Genomic DNA, 16,729 nt, shown 5'->3' with positions numbered 1-16,729 from the left:
ACGGGCCCTCAAATAAGATATTTACAATTTGAGAATCATAACACTTGACCACAGAAATATTTAATCCTCATCTGTGACATGATTTGTAATTATTTAGAAAGCATTTACCTTTTTTTTTTGCTGCTTCCAGCAGATGACCTGTTAACAAAAGATTAACAAAATGCAATTGAAATATTATATCCCCCTGTCACTAAGACAGGATGCAATGCTGGCAAGTTATTGGCCAAGACTCGGAGTCATGTGGGCGATGCATCACCACTTGTGACGTCACGTTTGGCGTGTAACCCGAAAATACTTCCCCAAATTGGACGAGCGCTCCAGCCGCTTCATCATGCTTTGACCACTGCATGGGCAAGTGTTGCCCATGAGGGATGGGGGATTGAGGGGGGGGGGGGGCATACAATTGAAATGGGTGCTCCGATATTCTGAGTGACACGTCAGCGAAGCCGTCGAACACGCTTGCTCAATGCGAGTGTCGGCTCACTGCTAAAATCGGCTTTCGGGCTCCCTCTCTGATTTTGGGTATCGTGCCTTGATATGACATGTAAACATTAGCTTTAACCTCTAGGTCACCCTTGACCCAAATTACAGCTTTGACAGAATTTATACACGGCAAACCCACTTTCATGCCACAACGCTTTGGTTCAGCCCACAGACTCAAATATATTATTGGTAGAAACAATCTGCAGTCATCCTGCTTCAATCCGGATACTTTTTTTTTTTCTTCATACAAACAACCACATACAGTTGTGATTCTTAGTGTGTTGTTACAAGAACAGAATGAGCACTAATCAACTCTAAATTGAAATGATCGCATTTTTCTGTCCAAGAACCCTGTCGCAGACGTTCTCCAGCCAGTAGAGTCAGTAAAAAACTCTGGCAAACCTCATTCTTATCTTTATTGTGCTGCTCTTATGTTTATTTTATTAATTTCTCACCATTCTGATAACGCTCGATCCTGTCAGTGTCTGTGGGTCATAGATATGTCTTCTGCTCAAACCTTCCTGATGGAGATCCTGCATGCAAATTAGGTTGTTTTTGTGTGTGTGTGTGTGTGTGTGTGTGTGTGTGTCAGTCTGTCAAACCAGGTATCTCCAAGACAGATCCATGACACTGTTTTATCAAAATGTCCTTTAAGCTTCCTGAGTTTCGGCATGACAAAATTCAGATTTAACCCTCTGTGTATTTATTGGATAGCAGAGAAACCTGTTTTCATGCAGTTCTGTTAAAATGTGTATGTGTGTGTGTGTGTGTTAGGTTTCTATTTTTGTGTAATCTTGTTCACTAATTAGATCCCCTTCATCCACGTTTAACCTTCTTAGTGCTGTTACAATAAATAATTAAAGGGGACACATTATGCACATTTCCAGGTCTGTATCTTTAATCTGGGGCTCTACTAGGATATCTTTGCATTATTTACAGTTCAAAAAACTCATATTTATCTTTATACTATCTCTGCACTGGAGAGGGGGGGGGGGGCTCCCTATGAGCCCCCTCCATTCTGATTGGTTAGCTTCCAGAGGCTGCGTCACGGCCTACTCAGGGGGCCATTTCAACAAACTGTGAAACAAGCAGTAGTAGTAGTAGGATTTCACTACTCTTCCTCATTCTTGATTCGAACGGAAACCTCTCAAATACATCCGTACATCTTCGAGCCTGAATCCGATCCGAAATATGAGAGTAACACACAGGTTTGCAACAAACGGGACGGATGTTTATGGGACATGCATCAGCTCATCGACAAGGTAGAAAGACGTGCCTCAAGTTTTGGAACTTTGATTATGTTTAACATGGATATCTGACATCATAACAGTTTATAAATTACAGAAAAACAGGAAAAAGCATGATATGTCCCCTTTAAGGTAATCAAACATTTGCAACAAATGTGTTTCTTTCTGTCAGTAATGATTCACTGAGGCAAAGCCAATTATAATCCCATAGTAACTGGGAGAGGTTTGGCACAGTAAGGATCACCCAGTACATAATAATATACATTTCAGGGGTTAAAATTAGGTAAGGTATTACTATCATAAATAACAAAGAAAAATACAAAATCAGCAAATATTTGCTTTTTTAAAAAAATGATTAAAATGATTATTCTATTATCAGAAATTGCCAGTTAATTTTCTGTTGATCCACTAATTGATTAATTGATGATCCGTTGCAGCTCTGATAACTTGTTAATAAAATCTATTCAGCCCAGGTCTGCTCCAGATAGTTGTTATAAGTTCAACTGAACTTAAAGGTAATTTTTCATAATTTGCAAGTTAATATTAATATATTAAATGGAGAAACTGTTTTGAGCTTTGAACTATTTGATGAATGAGAATAATATAAGAAGACCAAGTTCAACCTGGGAGCTAGAGGAATAAACCTTAAGCCCCGAACAAATAAATGTAAAGATGATAAGAGCCTAAGAAGGTTTAGTATAATCAGCAGAATAAAGAATCAGTTAAAGTATTAAAAATATATTGCGTGTATGTGCAGCGGGTCTCAGAACAACATTAGTCTTTGGAGTTTGAGACCCTGAAGCAATGTCGCATAAGGGTCACAAGTTGAAAAATGTTAATGCTTTGGGCTGAAATGATTCTAACAAAAGGAAGTCGCTTTTGGGGTTTAGCTTAAGTGTTCCCTGAAACCTCACACAGCCAGCTCACCACACAAAATTCATCATAACACACTGATGGAAAATTGCCCCTGCCCCGCATGTGGTCACAGTCTGTGATTTAATGATATGGTTCAAGGCAAAAATCTGCTTAACTGGGAAATGGTCCAACTAATTTCACCTCCTTGAAATATTGTTTCATCCTAAGTCAAATAGTTCTGTGTGATTTATTTTTATCAGTGATGCGCTCTGTATCGTTATCAGAGATCCAACCGAATAGAAGTTAAAGCTTGTAAAATACAAATAGCAATATAAAAGCACACACCTTGTGTAATCAGGACTTTATCGTGTGACTGATAAATGTTGTATTTTATCAATGTCACACTGACATCACAGTCACCATGAAGCCATAAATGAAACTCACTATGTTTTGGATTTTAACTTCTGAAAACGCACCAGCATTCATTCAACTGAGCGTTACTGGTTTAAGTGGAAGCCTAATTAATGTGCATAACCTCCAGTTACAACCTGATAATGAGATATATGAGACATATGACATGAACTGTTTAAGTCGGTGTCTAACACTGAAACAGCTGCTGTTTCTTTCTCTAAGAAGAAACAATCTTTCTTTAAGCCTAAATTGTTCAGACAGCAGCTCGCAGAGAGAACTTCAACCAGACAACAGTCAATAATTTATTTTCTCCTACGGCCAGTCTAAGGATTAGGCCTAACCTTTTTAATGAAAAAGCTAATCACATTCGCTCATGATAGTTGCTTAAAAATCTTGCTAAAAATCAGATACATTATTCACATAATGCACTCTAAAGAAATACTAATGAAGGAGGAATATTCTTTTTCTTTTCCTGCTTTGTCTTTTTACTGGGCAAACTTGTCACATTGTGAGATCACTGCAGCAAAAAAACCTTTTGATAAAACATGTTTCAGCAAAGTGTTTTCATCCCTTGATAAACTTCCATCATCTCTAAATATGAAGTAGTCTGTGTGTTATGATCTTTAAACTACCTACATTACTTATAGAGTTTCAACACCATTGTTCAGTGACAGTTCTAATGATTATTTTTATTATTGTTTCATCTGTTTATTATTTTTATGATTAATCATATATTTGTGTAGTCTATAAAATGTAAAAAAAGCAAAAAGAATGAATTGCATTAAATTATAAATCATCTGTTGTCATTTATTGTTTTGTGGGAACAAGACTCCAAAATATATTCAATTTACAATGATACAAAACACAGAAAAGCTTATAATGCTCACACTTCAGAAGCTGTTTTGCATTTTTATTGAATGGATTATAAAAATTGATTAATTTTATTTAAATTATGATTGATTAACTGACTTTAAGCACTTAACAACCTAATAAAGTTTCTTTTTTGTATTGTATTGTGATATGAATAATAAATCTGTAGGGTCAAATATATATATTGCATAAATTACACTTCTGCCAGTCAGTGGTGAACTGTGTATTTATTTATTATGTGATCATTTATCGACAGCGTCTTGCTAAAACTACTGGTTGAGGTTGTGTGTTAAATTAAAATGCATTTACACACCTTGATGCCTTTGCTCACGGGCTTGTTAGCGGCATTTGACACCTTTTTAATACCAGATGTTGAATAATAGCCTCATGGCATTCTCTTTAGTGAGTGAAAAATGTATGAATATAAATATTCATAACTTTTGTTAAACACAGAAACAACATCTCACTCAAACATTGAAGCATTTGAGACGCTTTAGCAGCCGCTCGTGTATGTTTACCGAGGAGCACTGTAACAGCGGTTTTGTCTCGGTGTAACCTTGAATGTGGCCTTTTTATAATTTTAATTTATACTAACAATGCCTGTGCCTCTTGGTGTTTGTGTCGGTGTCCTCTTCTCATGTTGTTCAAGGTAAAACAGGCTTTTACAGCTCTGATTGTGCTTCAACCAATATAATATCACAGTAACCACTCAGAAACAACATTCAGGTAAGTTGCATTGTTCACCCTCCAAGGACCTCTCAGGAACATATTATTTTCCCATAGCGGGTATACAGATTTCTCTTTAACCTTGACTGTTTCAGAGAGTTGACTATGCAGTAAAAAGATAGTGTGAGATATATCCAGGGATATTTTTCCACAACGTACAGGGTCAGGTAACAAAAGAGAGGGCAGAGAGGTCATTTTAATCTTAAATCTATCATTTTCCCCTGTATGTAGAATTAGTCTAGTTTCACTTCAGGCTTGTGAAGTGTAACTGTGTAGATACTGTAGTTCAATCTCCAGCAGTCCACATGTGCATCTATATGTAGAGAGAAGAATCATCAACATCTTTGTTGTGATTTATCTTTACATTAAGTTGCTCAGTTCACTGAACAGGCAATGCATTGTTCAGAGAAAAACTAATGACCTTCAGGCAGCTAATCTAATTTCTATTTTTTTTTTTTTTCATGACAAACTGCATTTTCAAAGAGTTGAGATTACAAATAATTCAGATAATATCAGCAGGAAGTACAAAGAGACAAATATATGCAGTGTTGACCACAAAACAAAATGTCTTTCCTAAAGTCCCCCATCTGTCTCAAGTGTACACAGCGTTGTCAGAACTTTAAATCCTGCTGTCAGACAAACACTCCACCGATTTTAGATTTGTACAACATTGTTGGATTCACAATATAGTGTTTAAAAAAATCTGAACCACGGATATCTTTTTGTCATATTTTGTCAAAACCTGGTGCCTACATTACCCACGTTGCAATTTGACCACCAACAGTTTGGTTGGATATTGGAGTGTGTTATGCTAGTAGCAGCTAATTTAGCCTGAAACTCAAGCAAAGGTCTGGTGAGCTTTTTTTTTTATTTTCACATTTGTAGTCTTCAGTCCCAACCGACGCTGATGCAATTTACATAAGATGAGGCAATTTTATCAGATTTCACACAGCTCCCTCTGGAGCCATAAAAACAACTTTTTTTCTACATACAGTATGTTGAAGTGCTCCTCAAGACCTGTAAACAGACTCTGATGTATAAAATCGAGTTCCCCTTCAACAAAATACCTCTAAGAGTGTAGTCTGGGTCTGTTTTTGATTGGATGTCCTGTTTACATCTGACAGAACTGTAATTAAACACAAAGGGAAAATGTTTTACACATTAACAACTTTTGAATATTTTTAACTGGGCAACATTTGCTCAGTAAGTTTCATGAGAAAGTGAACTAAATACCATCTTCATGAGGCCCCCAGATGACAGTATCTTGAGTGACCTTTAGGAAATTAAAACATACATCTGATGGCATTTCTCCAAAACTAAAATATCTACTTTTTTTTTTTAAGCAAATTCAGTAACCTAGTCGTTCCATCTGCAGAATGGAAAAAACATCCAGTAGTCTCAACTGTGTCATCTTAAAGGTCCAACACAGGTGTGTTTGATTGCTACGACTGATCCGACATCTATTCAGTTTCAAGTTGGGTGGAGTTATGTTGGGAACTGTGTGATGTCACAAAAGTGTAAGTACTAATTATTAACGGGTCGTCCCGCTCTAACAGGTACAACGGAACTAACACAGTCTAATCAGGTAATGAAAGCACCTGTGTTAGTGGACTATGTGTGTGTGTGGTTAGTTTAAGCCAATTTTTTTTAAACTAGTTTACTCAAAGCAAATTATTTTAATGACAAACAGGAAACATCAAGCAATTTCCCCACACACACACACACACACACACAATATACACATCACCATCATCATTATCTCTAATGCAGACATTAAAGGTCATGCTAAATTATAACATCTGAATCTGTGGCTTTATCTATTTTCCATTTCTAAGGTCATTAACTTAAAACACCCTAATAACAGTAAATATGGAGCCTGTGAGCTGCTATATTACCATTTAAAAAAAAAAAAAAAAAAAAAAAAAAATGTATTAATGCTTTCTTGCTTTGGGTAAATGCGGCTTTATTTTTTTTTAAAAATATGATACATTGAAAAAGGACTAAGGACTGCAGCTTTTGGTGATAAGAGTACCCAGAGTGACAGTCTCTGCCCTTTTCAATATCCATTTTTAAAGCTATGTTGGAAACTCAAAATGGCAGCAGTAGTAGAAAAAGATGTGTTTTGAAAATTTTAACTTCAGAATCATGTCACATTACGTTTTGGCTGGTCTTTGATGTTTTCTATCAAAGGAAACTAAAGGAAAGAAGGAAGCAAAGAAGAGTAAATTTCTCTGGATGCAGGATGTGCTGGCGACTGTTTGTATTTAAGATATTTCTTTAGATTCATCACACATGTCTATATCCTAGTACCAGAATTTAATTTAGGTAATTGTGTGATTGAAGTGGGTCTAAATCGCCCTTCTGTTTTAGCCCTACCTTTTTGATTAAGGCTCACAAGAAAAGTTTTACAACATTGTGCCTTTAATCCAACTTGAATTATAACTGATTGTGTCCTGTTTACTGTCAGCTTATCCTCTCTAAAACTGTTTGTGTTTAAGACTTCATTCACTTTAGCAACTGATATTTTTTTTCCTATCATTTAAGCTGTTTTTATTTTGATAAATAGACTCAGTCAGCTGTGAAAGTGTGAATGTTAGGACTCTGAATGTTGAGAGAGGAGACCAGCTGCACTCTGTTTTTTTTTTTTTTATTTAATTTAAGCAGGTCACGATGTAGAGTCTACAGTCACTCTTATGCTGCGTCTTGTCCAGCTGTGTGCATGATGTGCAACACATCCAGTCATTGTGCTTCTCTCTGTTTGACAGCTGAGCTGTGACAGTCACAGTTTGATTAAGACTGCAGGAAAAGCAGCAACTGACAATGAAGAAACAGCTTGTCAAAAATTAAGAACAGGTTATCCTGTTCAAAATGACAGCTGCACTACTTTAATTAGTCCACACTGAAAATATCATTTGTCAGGACTAAAAGGGTAAAGTAAGGAGAGGAGGAAAGAGATGTCAGAAAGGGGCTGTCATAAAGCTCCAGTATGTATTCAGTGTTGCAGCTTTTTCTAATTTGTTTAAACTGTTAGGTATCTTTGCAAATGATTAAGGTCAACAGATACATGTGTATGATACATGTCTAAACACCCACAGGCATTGTTTTTCATGCAAGTTCACATTGACGTCTTGTTGTCACATCGTTGTCTTGTTAATCACATTAGCTGCCTGAATTGGCGCATCCTGGTTACTTTACCTTGAATACTACCTCTGTCTTTATGACACATCTACTGCATGCTATTGGCATCAGTTGACACAGATGGCCGGTGTAGGTTGCACTTTAGTCTGCAGCAGGTGTAACTCAACATCTCTCTAAGCATTCAAACAGAAGACCTGTGAGTAGACTCTTCTGTGATAATCAAAGTTAATACACAAGTTAACAAAACTGAAGTTATGTCCTATATGTTGTAGTAGACGGTCAGACAGAGGGGAGCAGGTGGCTGTTTAGCATTCAGAGCTCGGACAACACGGTGCAAGATTTGAGTTAAATAATGAGCCTTCAAGATCAGGTAATGAAAGCTCAATTTAACTGTAGGTCATTAATATTTGACGTCATTGCATTTCTACAGAGTTGGCTTTGATGCTCCTCCTCGGCCAGTATACTGATAACAAAATATTGACTAATCTGTCGATTATTTTCTTAATTAACTGAGTCGTCATTTTGATCTTTAAAATGTCAGAAAGTGGTGAGAGATATCGATGTTTCCCAGAACCCGTGCTGCATCCGAAAATATCCTGTTTTGGATGACCAACAGTCCACAACACAAAGATATTCAGTTTACTATCATTGAAAACAGAAACTATTCACATTAAAGAAGCTGAAACTAGAGAATTTTAGCATTTTTTTCTTAAAAATGATGATCAAAATAGTTGGCGATCAACATTTTGTCAATTGATTTATTGATTAATCACTGCAGCTCTGCACTTTTTTTTTTTTTATTGTGTGTATAATGTAACCAGCTTGTCATGTTTGACTCTGCAGGCTCTTGACAGCTTCCATGCCTACTAGATGCTTCTTTTTATATTCTATTGATTTACTGGCCTGATTTGATCTAATGAAATCTGTATTGGATTTAAAGGTTGATCAGGTAGGAAAAATCTGGGAAAAGACAATGAATATGCAACACCCTGCTCCTCAGTAAGACTCACAAAAACCTCCGCTAATGTGCCTTCGTCTATGAGTCGTGTTTCCCCAGTGCTTCCAGGGGAAAATGCTCAATGACCTGGTTTATAAATGGTTTATAATGTGAGCAACTTAGAGCGAGCCTTTCAGTGAGCCAGCTCATGTGGAATAGATTATCATCCAAATGTCCAAATATCCAAATATTTACAGCATTACTGTCTAGGCTCTAACCTCATCATTCTCCACAAGAACATTAACCTCAGCACAGCAAGGAGCGGGGAGAGATGATACTAACTTCCCCACTAGGGGGAAGGTAGACTAAGAGCCGAGGTGGATGCTGGGAAGGACATGGGCTTTCTGCTTTCTGAGAAATAGCAGCAGCAGTAAGCAACAGTATAGCTTGTGTGAGCCATGTGGCAGCAGACATGTGAGCAGAACACTGAAGGCTTAAGTTCAGCGCCATGATTAAAAGGGTGTGTTTGATATATTTTGCAGGGTGAGGAGTATCTCATGTGATTGAAGTGGCGTCTTGAGTTGGGCTGCCTGAACTGGCCTGCAGGCTTCTCTTCGTATATAACCAGTGAACCATCTTAATGCTGTATGAAAGAGAGAAAGAGACACTCAAGGCATGTCTCTAGTTTGATGAACTGCATTTAGTAGCAAAGTTTCATATTGAATCTGTTACAGCGATAGTCAGATATAATCTTCAGTCAACAAGCCCTAGTCTCAACAGAGATCCCACTGTGCTCAGTATAATGATGTATTTTGACTTAGTTCTCCTACTATTATCCTCCTTTTATCTAAATATTGAAGGGCCAAAAAGCACCATGCACAGAAAATTACTGGTAATTACTATGTTTGGTTGTACCTGAGCATTTAGGGTAAAAAGCAATATTTTGCAATAAGCCAGTCTCTTATTTCATGTTTCCTAGCTTTCTTCCAGCTGTTCAGTCCACAAAAGCATTGTTAAAGAAATTCTTTCAACCAAAAGAAATGAAAAGAACTTACCCACTTCAGGCACTATGATATATTTTAAGCCACATAATGTAGTTATTTCACCTAAGAAATGTTTTATTTTGGCATTCAGTTGCTTGTTGAGCTTATTAATTTGTCAAGTTGAATGTAAATAACGGGGGTTTTCCAATGAAAAGTGTTTGCACAGTATGTACACATGTTGGATGTGTTTGTGTTTAGTTAATTTGTCTGTATGCCATATGGTACAGACTCTATACTATGGCCAGAAACAGCAGAAGCACAGTGTTCCTCTCCTATAGGGTTCTGAAAGGAAGCCAGTATCTACTTAGTCCCATCAGTACAAAGCAGTGTTGTGTAGACGGAGCCAGCTTAGATATATATATATATATATATATATTTTTTTTATGAGGATCAATCTATAAAGCTTTGCTTCAAGTATTAAATAGTCAAAATACACACATGTATATGCACTGGCACATACAAACATGCTCAAAGGATTTAAATTCGAACCGGCAAACAGGCAGACAGACCTGCATGTCCATGCAGAGGCGCTTGAAAGGAAATTGTTGCACTTTTTTCTGTCTTCCCCCTCACTGTCTTGATGTCTTTTGCTCTCATATGAAGCAATGACGGAGGACTAAAAGCCCATGTGAACTTATAAAAGACGGAATTGAAGCCAGGAAATATCAGTCACAGCAACACATTGGGCTCCACCGTACTGTGTTGCCATTTAACCAGGATATTAGAGTCTGCTGTGATTAGCTGGTGGGCTGGTGGTCCAGTATAGTTTATCTCTACCATGCAGTGGTTTATCTGTCATTATGCAGATTTACCATACACTGGGAAATCAGCTGAGGATGAACACCAAATTGCTCATGAGCAAGGCACTGATTTTCAGATTTTTCTTGTGGGAGGGATACTGAGTGGCCAACACTGCGAGATTGGTTGTCGTGGGCAACTCTTCTGCAGGGGTATTTACTGTAAATCCTGCTTATTGTCCTTCCTTCCCTTGCAGGCACTATTCCGAACAAGTCACTTCAGCTTACCTTGTTTAATAAATGTCAGAAAGATTGTTTTATATCTTAACGCTAACATATCTAGCTTTAGTACAGGAACTTAAATTACAACAGAATATTTTATAATTGGAAGTTTGCTATTAATATGAAACATGAGTCAGATGCCAGGGGCTGCAGCGAGTGCTGAGAGAGAAGAAGAAGAGCTTGGCTCTGGGCACCGCTGTACATGTAACTGAGCAGGTCTCTCTAGTTCTTGTTAGTGGGCCTTTGATCCCTGCAGTGTCATTTGAGTCACCATTTGACTCACACAAGTCTTTCAGATAAGATAAAAAAAAAAGAAAACAGAAGCCATGTTTGAGTTAAGGGGGTGCCACTTTCAAAGTCAGCATTTCAAGGCTGAATCACTACAGCCATCAAGGCTGTGCTCTCCCGATGGCTCCATTAAATATGGCTTAAAATAGAAAACTTTTGGCCAGATATGGAGAACACAGCAGGTGTAACCTTGCTATATCTCAGTCTATAGGTCATGGTTGTTTGTTCAGTGGTGCATTCTGGGTTTCTCATCAACTCTGAAAGTCATGAAATTACATGAACATGTCTCATCAACCACATTTCTTTCAGCAGTGGTGCTCTTGTGCACACGGTTTGAACAAATCGATATCGCTCAAACCTACATTCTTTGCTTGTAACAACCACTTTGCCACAGACGTTTGGACGCATTGACTTTGTTGGACTCATTTCTGGTTCCTTATGTTATGATTCTACTGTCTTTGCCTAAGAAGTTAGCTAAATAAAAAAGGCTGTCTGTAAAGGAGTAGTATGGCTACCTTTTTAAGTCACTGCTTCTCCTGAGTCTCAAACAAGGAGTACGTGTGGCAGCATTCGTTGTGTTTATGATGTACAATATGAAATTCAGCAGCAGTGTTCATCATGTAACAGTTGAGAGCATATAGGGGAAACTGTCAACCAGGTCTTTGTGTTCAAATGGTCATCAGTCACGATACATGCATGAACTGGACCAATGAAAAGCAGATTTCCACAGTTAAATAATGGACTGCAGCTTATGCTATTTATTTCACTTGACCATTTCCCTGGTACACTTTGTCAATCATATGTTGAACTGAAGCATCACAGTTCACACTGAAAACCTAGTTAGCACTGAACTGAAAACTTTCTCTGCCAGGTCAAATGGACTCATTGAGGGAGGAAGTACAGGTTGAGCCCACCTGATTTCAGCTTATATGAGTCTAAACCAGGTAGCATTTAAAAAAAAAAAAAAACATTGTTCCTCTAAACAGTTTTTACAATTGAACAGAAAAGGTCCAAATTTGTTTTTTTTTTTCAAATCTTTATTTCATTATTACTTGATGTTGACATGCTATTGTCAAACCTGTCTGTTATGCTTTTCCTTGATATCCCTTAACTGCTGGTAAAATTGCCAAAGCTGTTACAGTGACAAAGGGTAAAACCTGCCTTAAGGAATTCCTCCTCACACTCACACACAGTTTAAAGCTTGGCAGCGGGAAGTAAGAGGTGTTGGGGTGCTGCAGCACACCCACCCCGAGGTGCAGCACACCTGCCTCCAGGTGGCTGGTAACCTATAGGCCCATTTGTGTTGTAGCAAAAATTTATCTTTTTTGTCATGTGCGAGCCGGTACAGCAAAAACAAACCCTGCGCGTAAAGATAGTGGAGTAGGAAGACACGTGGCTTATGAACCCAGTTGACACATGCTGGTTAGAAATGTCTCCGGCAGCCCAACAGAACCGTAATGTGACGCATCTGCTTACTGTGGACATTATACTTCATCTACTGGTCCCTGTAGGCTATATTGCTTTTTAAATTATGTCATGCAGTGCAAGCTTTCCAGGTGATTTCTTTATCGTGTGTTGTATTGACGTATGGATGTTTTCTTTAACGATTTACTTTAAAGATTAGAGAGGCTGTTTTTAGAAATTGTAAACGTTTCCATGCGCACAGTCACAGCAGCTGTGGGACAATTAAGCAGCAAAAATGTAGTTATCAACTTGACAGGACTCTTCAGAGGAAACAGAATTAAACTTTTAGCTTCTGAAATAAAACACAGCTCTGATGGAGCTCAGGATTTATCAGGAGGATGGCTGCTTTCCTCCAAGCCATCGTTCTTAACCCAAACACCTACTCCTGCCAAGTAGTAACGACACGTACATGGCTGCTAATTCAGCCCTCTCCCTGTCAGCAGCAGCAACAAACTGTACTGTTGAAAGACTCTTTTCATCCATCAGTTGGATAAAAACCGGCATTAGGGCATCAGTGATGACATACAGACTGAACTCTTTGTCCCTGCTCTCCTTTTTGAAAGAGAACTGACTGAAGCGTTGGACTATAATGAAATAATTTCAGTGTTCAACACCAAGCCCCGTTGTCTCCCGCTGTAATCATCAAAATTAAGCTCATTTACAATTTTGGACTATAGCAGCCTGCTGCCTATTTCAGTGTTATTGTTTATTGGGTGTAGCTTTGGTTGGATTTTATGCTTATGTTGCTGCGTCTGCCATCTGTGTGTGTGCATGTGTGGTTCAGGTGTCATTTTTAGCATTACTGACCATGTAGGTACCAGTGTACCTCTATCCATACACTTGATTAATGATGCTGTTATGTCTGTCAGGTGTGTTTGTGTGAATATGTGGCCGCCGTGCATATCTTAGCCAATGTAGCCTTGTTACCTCGCTGTCAGAACGACAAACCAGAGACCATAACACTGACTGAGTGCACCTCTATTATTAAAATATGCTCTGTTATCTCTGTAGTGAAACAATACGGTGTTTTACTGTCCCCTTCCCCTCTCTAGTGATGGTCGGCTTTTCACTCTTCCTTTGAGTGAAGCCATTTGGAACAACCATAAAAACATTTGATTTCTGACGTGGTCAAGGCGGCACATCATAAGAACCAGTTCTGAGAGAGAAAAATGTAGTAAAAAGTATGAAAGTAGAAGTAGTGGTTTGGTCCCTCCGACTGATATATTTTTTATTTAAACTTTATTTAACCAGGAAGTCCCTTGAGATTGAAATCTCTTTTCCGAGGTCGACTTGGCCAAGACAGCACACCAGTTACAGTAAGTAGAAATAAAACACAACATGTAGGGAATACAAACATCAAACACACAAGGTCTCTTCCTCAATCCAGCTCAAATAAGGCAGTTGCAATTCTCATGGACTGGCTTTAAATTTTTCCATATATTATCTATATTATATATGGCATCATTAGATTATTAATACCGAAGCATCAGTGTATAAGCAGCATGTTACTGTTGTAGCTGCTGGATGTGGAGCTAGTTTCAACTACTTTATATACAGTTAGACCATAAATCAGCATAAAACAGCTGTCAGCAGGTGTTCTGACTCCTTGCAAGAAACAGAAAGGTTGTTTCTTTTTCCAATGCATCACAACTAAACTGTTTCAGTAATAGTTTTGGCCAATGAGCCATTGTTGGATGTTACATTTTTCAAAATAAAAGACCAAAATGTTATTTTCTTTTCCTCCTTTTCTTTTTTTTCCTGCCATACTGAAATCGTATTGAACTGTGACCCCAAAACCGAGTTACATACTGAAGCGTGAATTTTGTGTACTGTTACACCCCCTAGTGTGTAACCTTTTGTATGTATAGAAGAACACATTAATTAACAGTATATCCTGACCGATCCTGTTGGTGCGTCTGGAGACTTAAATAATCAATGAAGTAACCTGCTGTGCCTCTTGCGTAAATGTGCACAGCTTCTCTCTTAATGGGGGGGACGCACTTATCGTTTCTGCTGTGGGGGGACCCTCACAAGTATTTAATAACCTCAAAACTGTGGTAGGGGTGTAAATAATCAGCACCCCTGCAGCCCCAACTGAAATCATGTTCCCACAGCCATGGTTTACAGTAGACTTCTACTCAACAAAAAGGGCTCCCCAGCCTGTTGATAGATGTCATAATGACATGTCATAAAATAATTTTTTAAGTCTAAAGTCTCATGTGCAGTATGTAGCTGACAGGGTTGGAAATCAGCACCCACCAACCACCAAATGGGGGTGATTTTGTGTGGTGGCAGGTGAATTTGCTCGACCAAGCAGCCACGGTGGCGGGTAAATAAAAGTAGCAAAACAGAGCGAGAGCAGACATTCCACAACACAGACTGAATCACAAATCTGCTTGTTTCACTCTGACACTTTAACAAGGAGACACAGAAAAACAGCAGACCGTGAAAGAGGCTTCAATCAAATGAAGTTAGTGGAAAGTGACTGCAGGTCCCGTCTGACATCAAGAAGCCTGTGTGACCTGCTGACCCTGTATAGAGGATTTAGACCGGGGCTCCAGACTAACTTTTTTTTTTTTACCACCATCCCAAAAAACAATTTTAACCGTCCCAAAGTGAATGTAAACTGTCCCAAAATCAAAATGTTGTTTCTTTACTTTGTAAAGCAAGATAGAATTTGCCTGGAACCCCCAAATCACTAAATCCACCCCTGTTGATATGAGTGTTTTCTTTGATGATTTACTTTGAATATTAGAGATGCTGCTTTCACTAATATATATAGTTATATAAAACCCCTTTTATCCTGGAGGCGTCCCCAGGAAAAATCTGTATTCGTCCCAAACACATTTTCTACCGCCCCCGGGACGACAGGACGTAGTTAGTCTCAAGCCCTAATTTTGACCCCAACCCTGTCGTCCAGCTGAGGCATCAGGCTAGAATCTGGTCTAGAGGGGAAGAGGAAAGCTCAAAAAAGCGCCACTGAAACTTCAGAATCTGATTCTGACGAGCGGGAGTGATGTTAAACTGGGATTGGGGATGAAGATCGGGGGAGGAATGTTTTTTGTTTTTTTGTTTAATCGGCCCAACTCGTCAAATGTGACTTCCATCAGTTCACAGTTTGTATGTGTGTGAGTGAGTGTGTGTATAAGAGAGGATGTCAGTATTGTCCTTAAGAATTAAAATATTTACTTTATGAAATAAAAAAGCCTATTGCTTGAATATTGTAGATCTTTTTTTTTTTTTTTTCACATGTAGTTACACACTGCCGGTTAAAACAAAGAAAAAATTGAGTGGCTGATAGATTTGGGAATCCACCGGCCACAGTGGCAGGTGGACAAAAATGTTATTTTCCCAACCCTGGTGGCTGATGTCACCATTAGCATTCAAGTCGACACGCAATTCTCAGTGTAATCCTCCGAGCATAACATTTTTATGGCTGAGTGGGCCAAATAGATTTTAAAGCTTTTCTACTGTATAAATCCTCATTATTTCCACAGAATTTTATCATGAAAGCAATCTGAAAGCAATCTTTAGCGCACACTGCGTCTGAGCTGCTAACTTCATTTTCAGGGTGTATCACCTTCTTTCACTTCAGTGTAGGAGACAGCCCTCCCGAGAGGTTTGAATGGTATTTCTGTGGTTGAGGCAGATTTTTTTTTTTTTTTTTCTATTTTCTGTTCCCAAGATAAGTGGGGACTGGATCTTGGATATTCACTCACTTAATTTGTGCTTGACATGCACGCCACATGCTGACATTAAAGAGGCTATTGGCAGTCAGAGCTGGTTGCCACTATCGACAGAATTGACAAATGCTATACTGACTATACTGCAAAAATACCCTTTGAGTAGTGTTTTGCTGCTGTCACTTTAAAAACCCTCATGACACTTCAATTGTTATAATGTATAAAGTTGTTTTACAGTTTAATACCAGTGGCCATCAGCAACAGGGATATCTGTGTTGCGTTTGCAGTCTGCACGTTTTTGATGTACACAAATTATTTTACACATGGATTGCACAGCAGGTACCCACATTAATTATTTACCAGACATGGTACCAGAATCTAATGGTATTTGACTTGCTGTGCTTTTCCTACACAGTTACAAGCTGTTTGACATATTCTAAGTTTCTACATGGGGATAAACTTGTAAAGCAGAGACTGTTAAAACAAATCTCCAAACCGTGTTTTCTCTGGATAATCTGGAGTTCTCATGAATGTACGTACATTTTAGACGTGTATTGTGACAGAC

At 38.4% G+C, this 16,729-nt stretch overlaps 1 protein-coding gene and 1 long non-coding RNA gene across 10 annotated transcripts in view; one reads left to right on the top strand and one right to left on the bottom strand.

Moving 5' to 3' along the window:
* pcbp3 (poly(rC) binding protein 3) overlaps positions 1 to 16,729 on the bottom strand; it is a 76,036-nt gene that overhangs the window by 25,523 nt on the left and 33,784 nt on the right. The gene's annotated exons all lie outside the window — the stretch shown is intronic.
* Positions 1 to 16,729, top strand: part of LOC122991836 — a 31,547-nt gene that overhangs the window by 3,159 nt on the left and 11,659 nt on the right. The window contains exon 2 of the long non-coding RNA XR_006405918.1: positions 13,733 to 13,797. This is a non-coding gene — a long non-coding RNA (uncharacterized LOC122991836). The remainder of the gene's footprint in view (positions 1 to 13,732; positions 13,798 to 16,729) is intronic.

The sequence above is a fragment of the Thunnus albacares genome, chromosome 11 (genome assembly GCF_914725855.1).
Source record: "Thunnus albacares chromosome 11, fThuAlb1.1, whole genome shotgun sequence".
In the NCBI taxonomy this organism is placed as follows: Eukaryota; Metazoa; Chordata; class Actinopteri; order Scombriformes; family Scombridae; genus Thunnus; species Thunnus albacares.
Note: the sequence above shows the minus strand (reverse complement) of the source record. Positions and strands in the feature narration are given on the sequence as shown.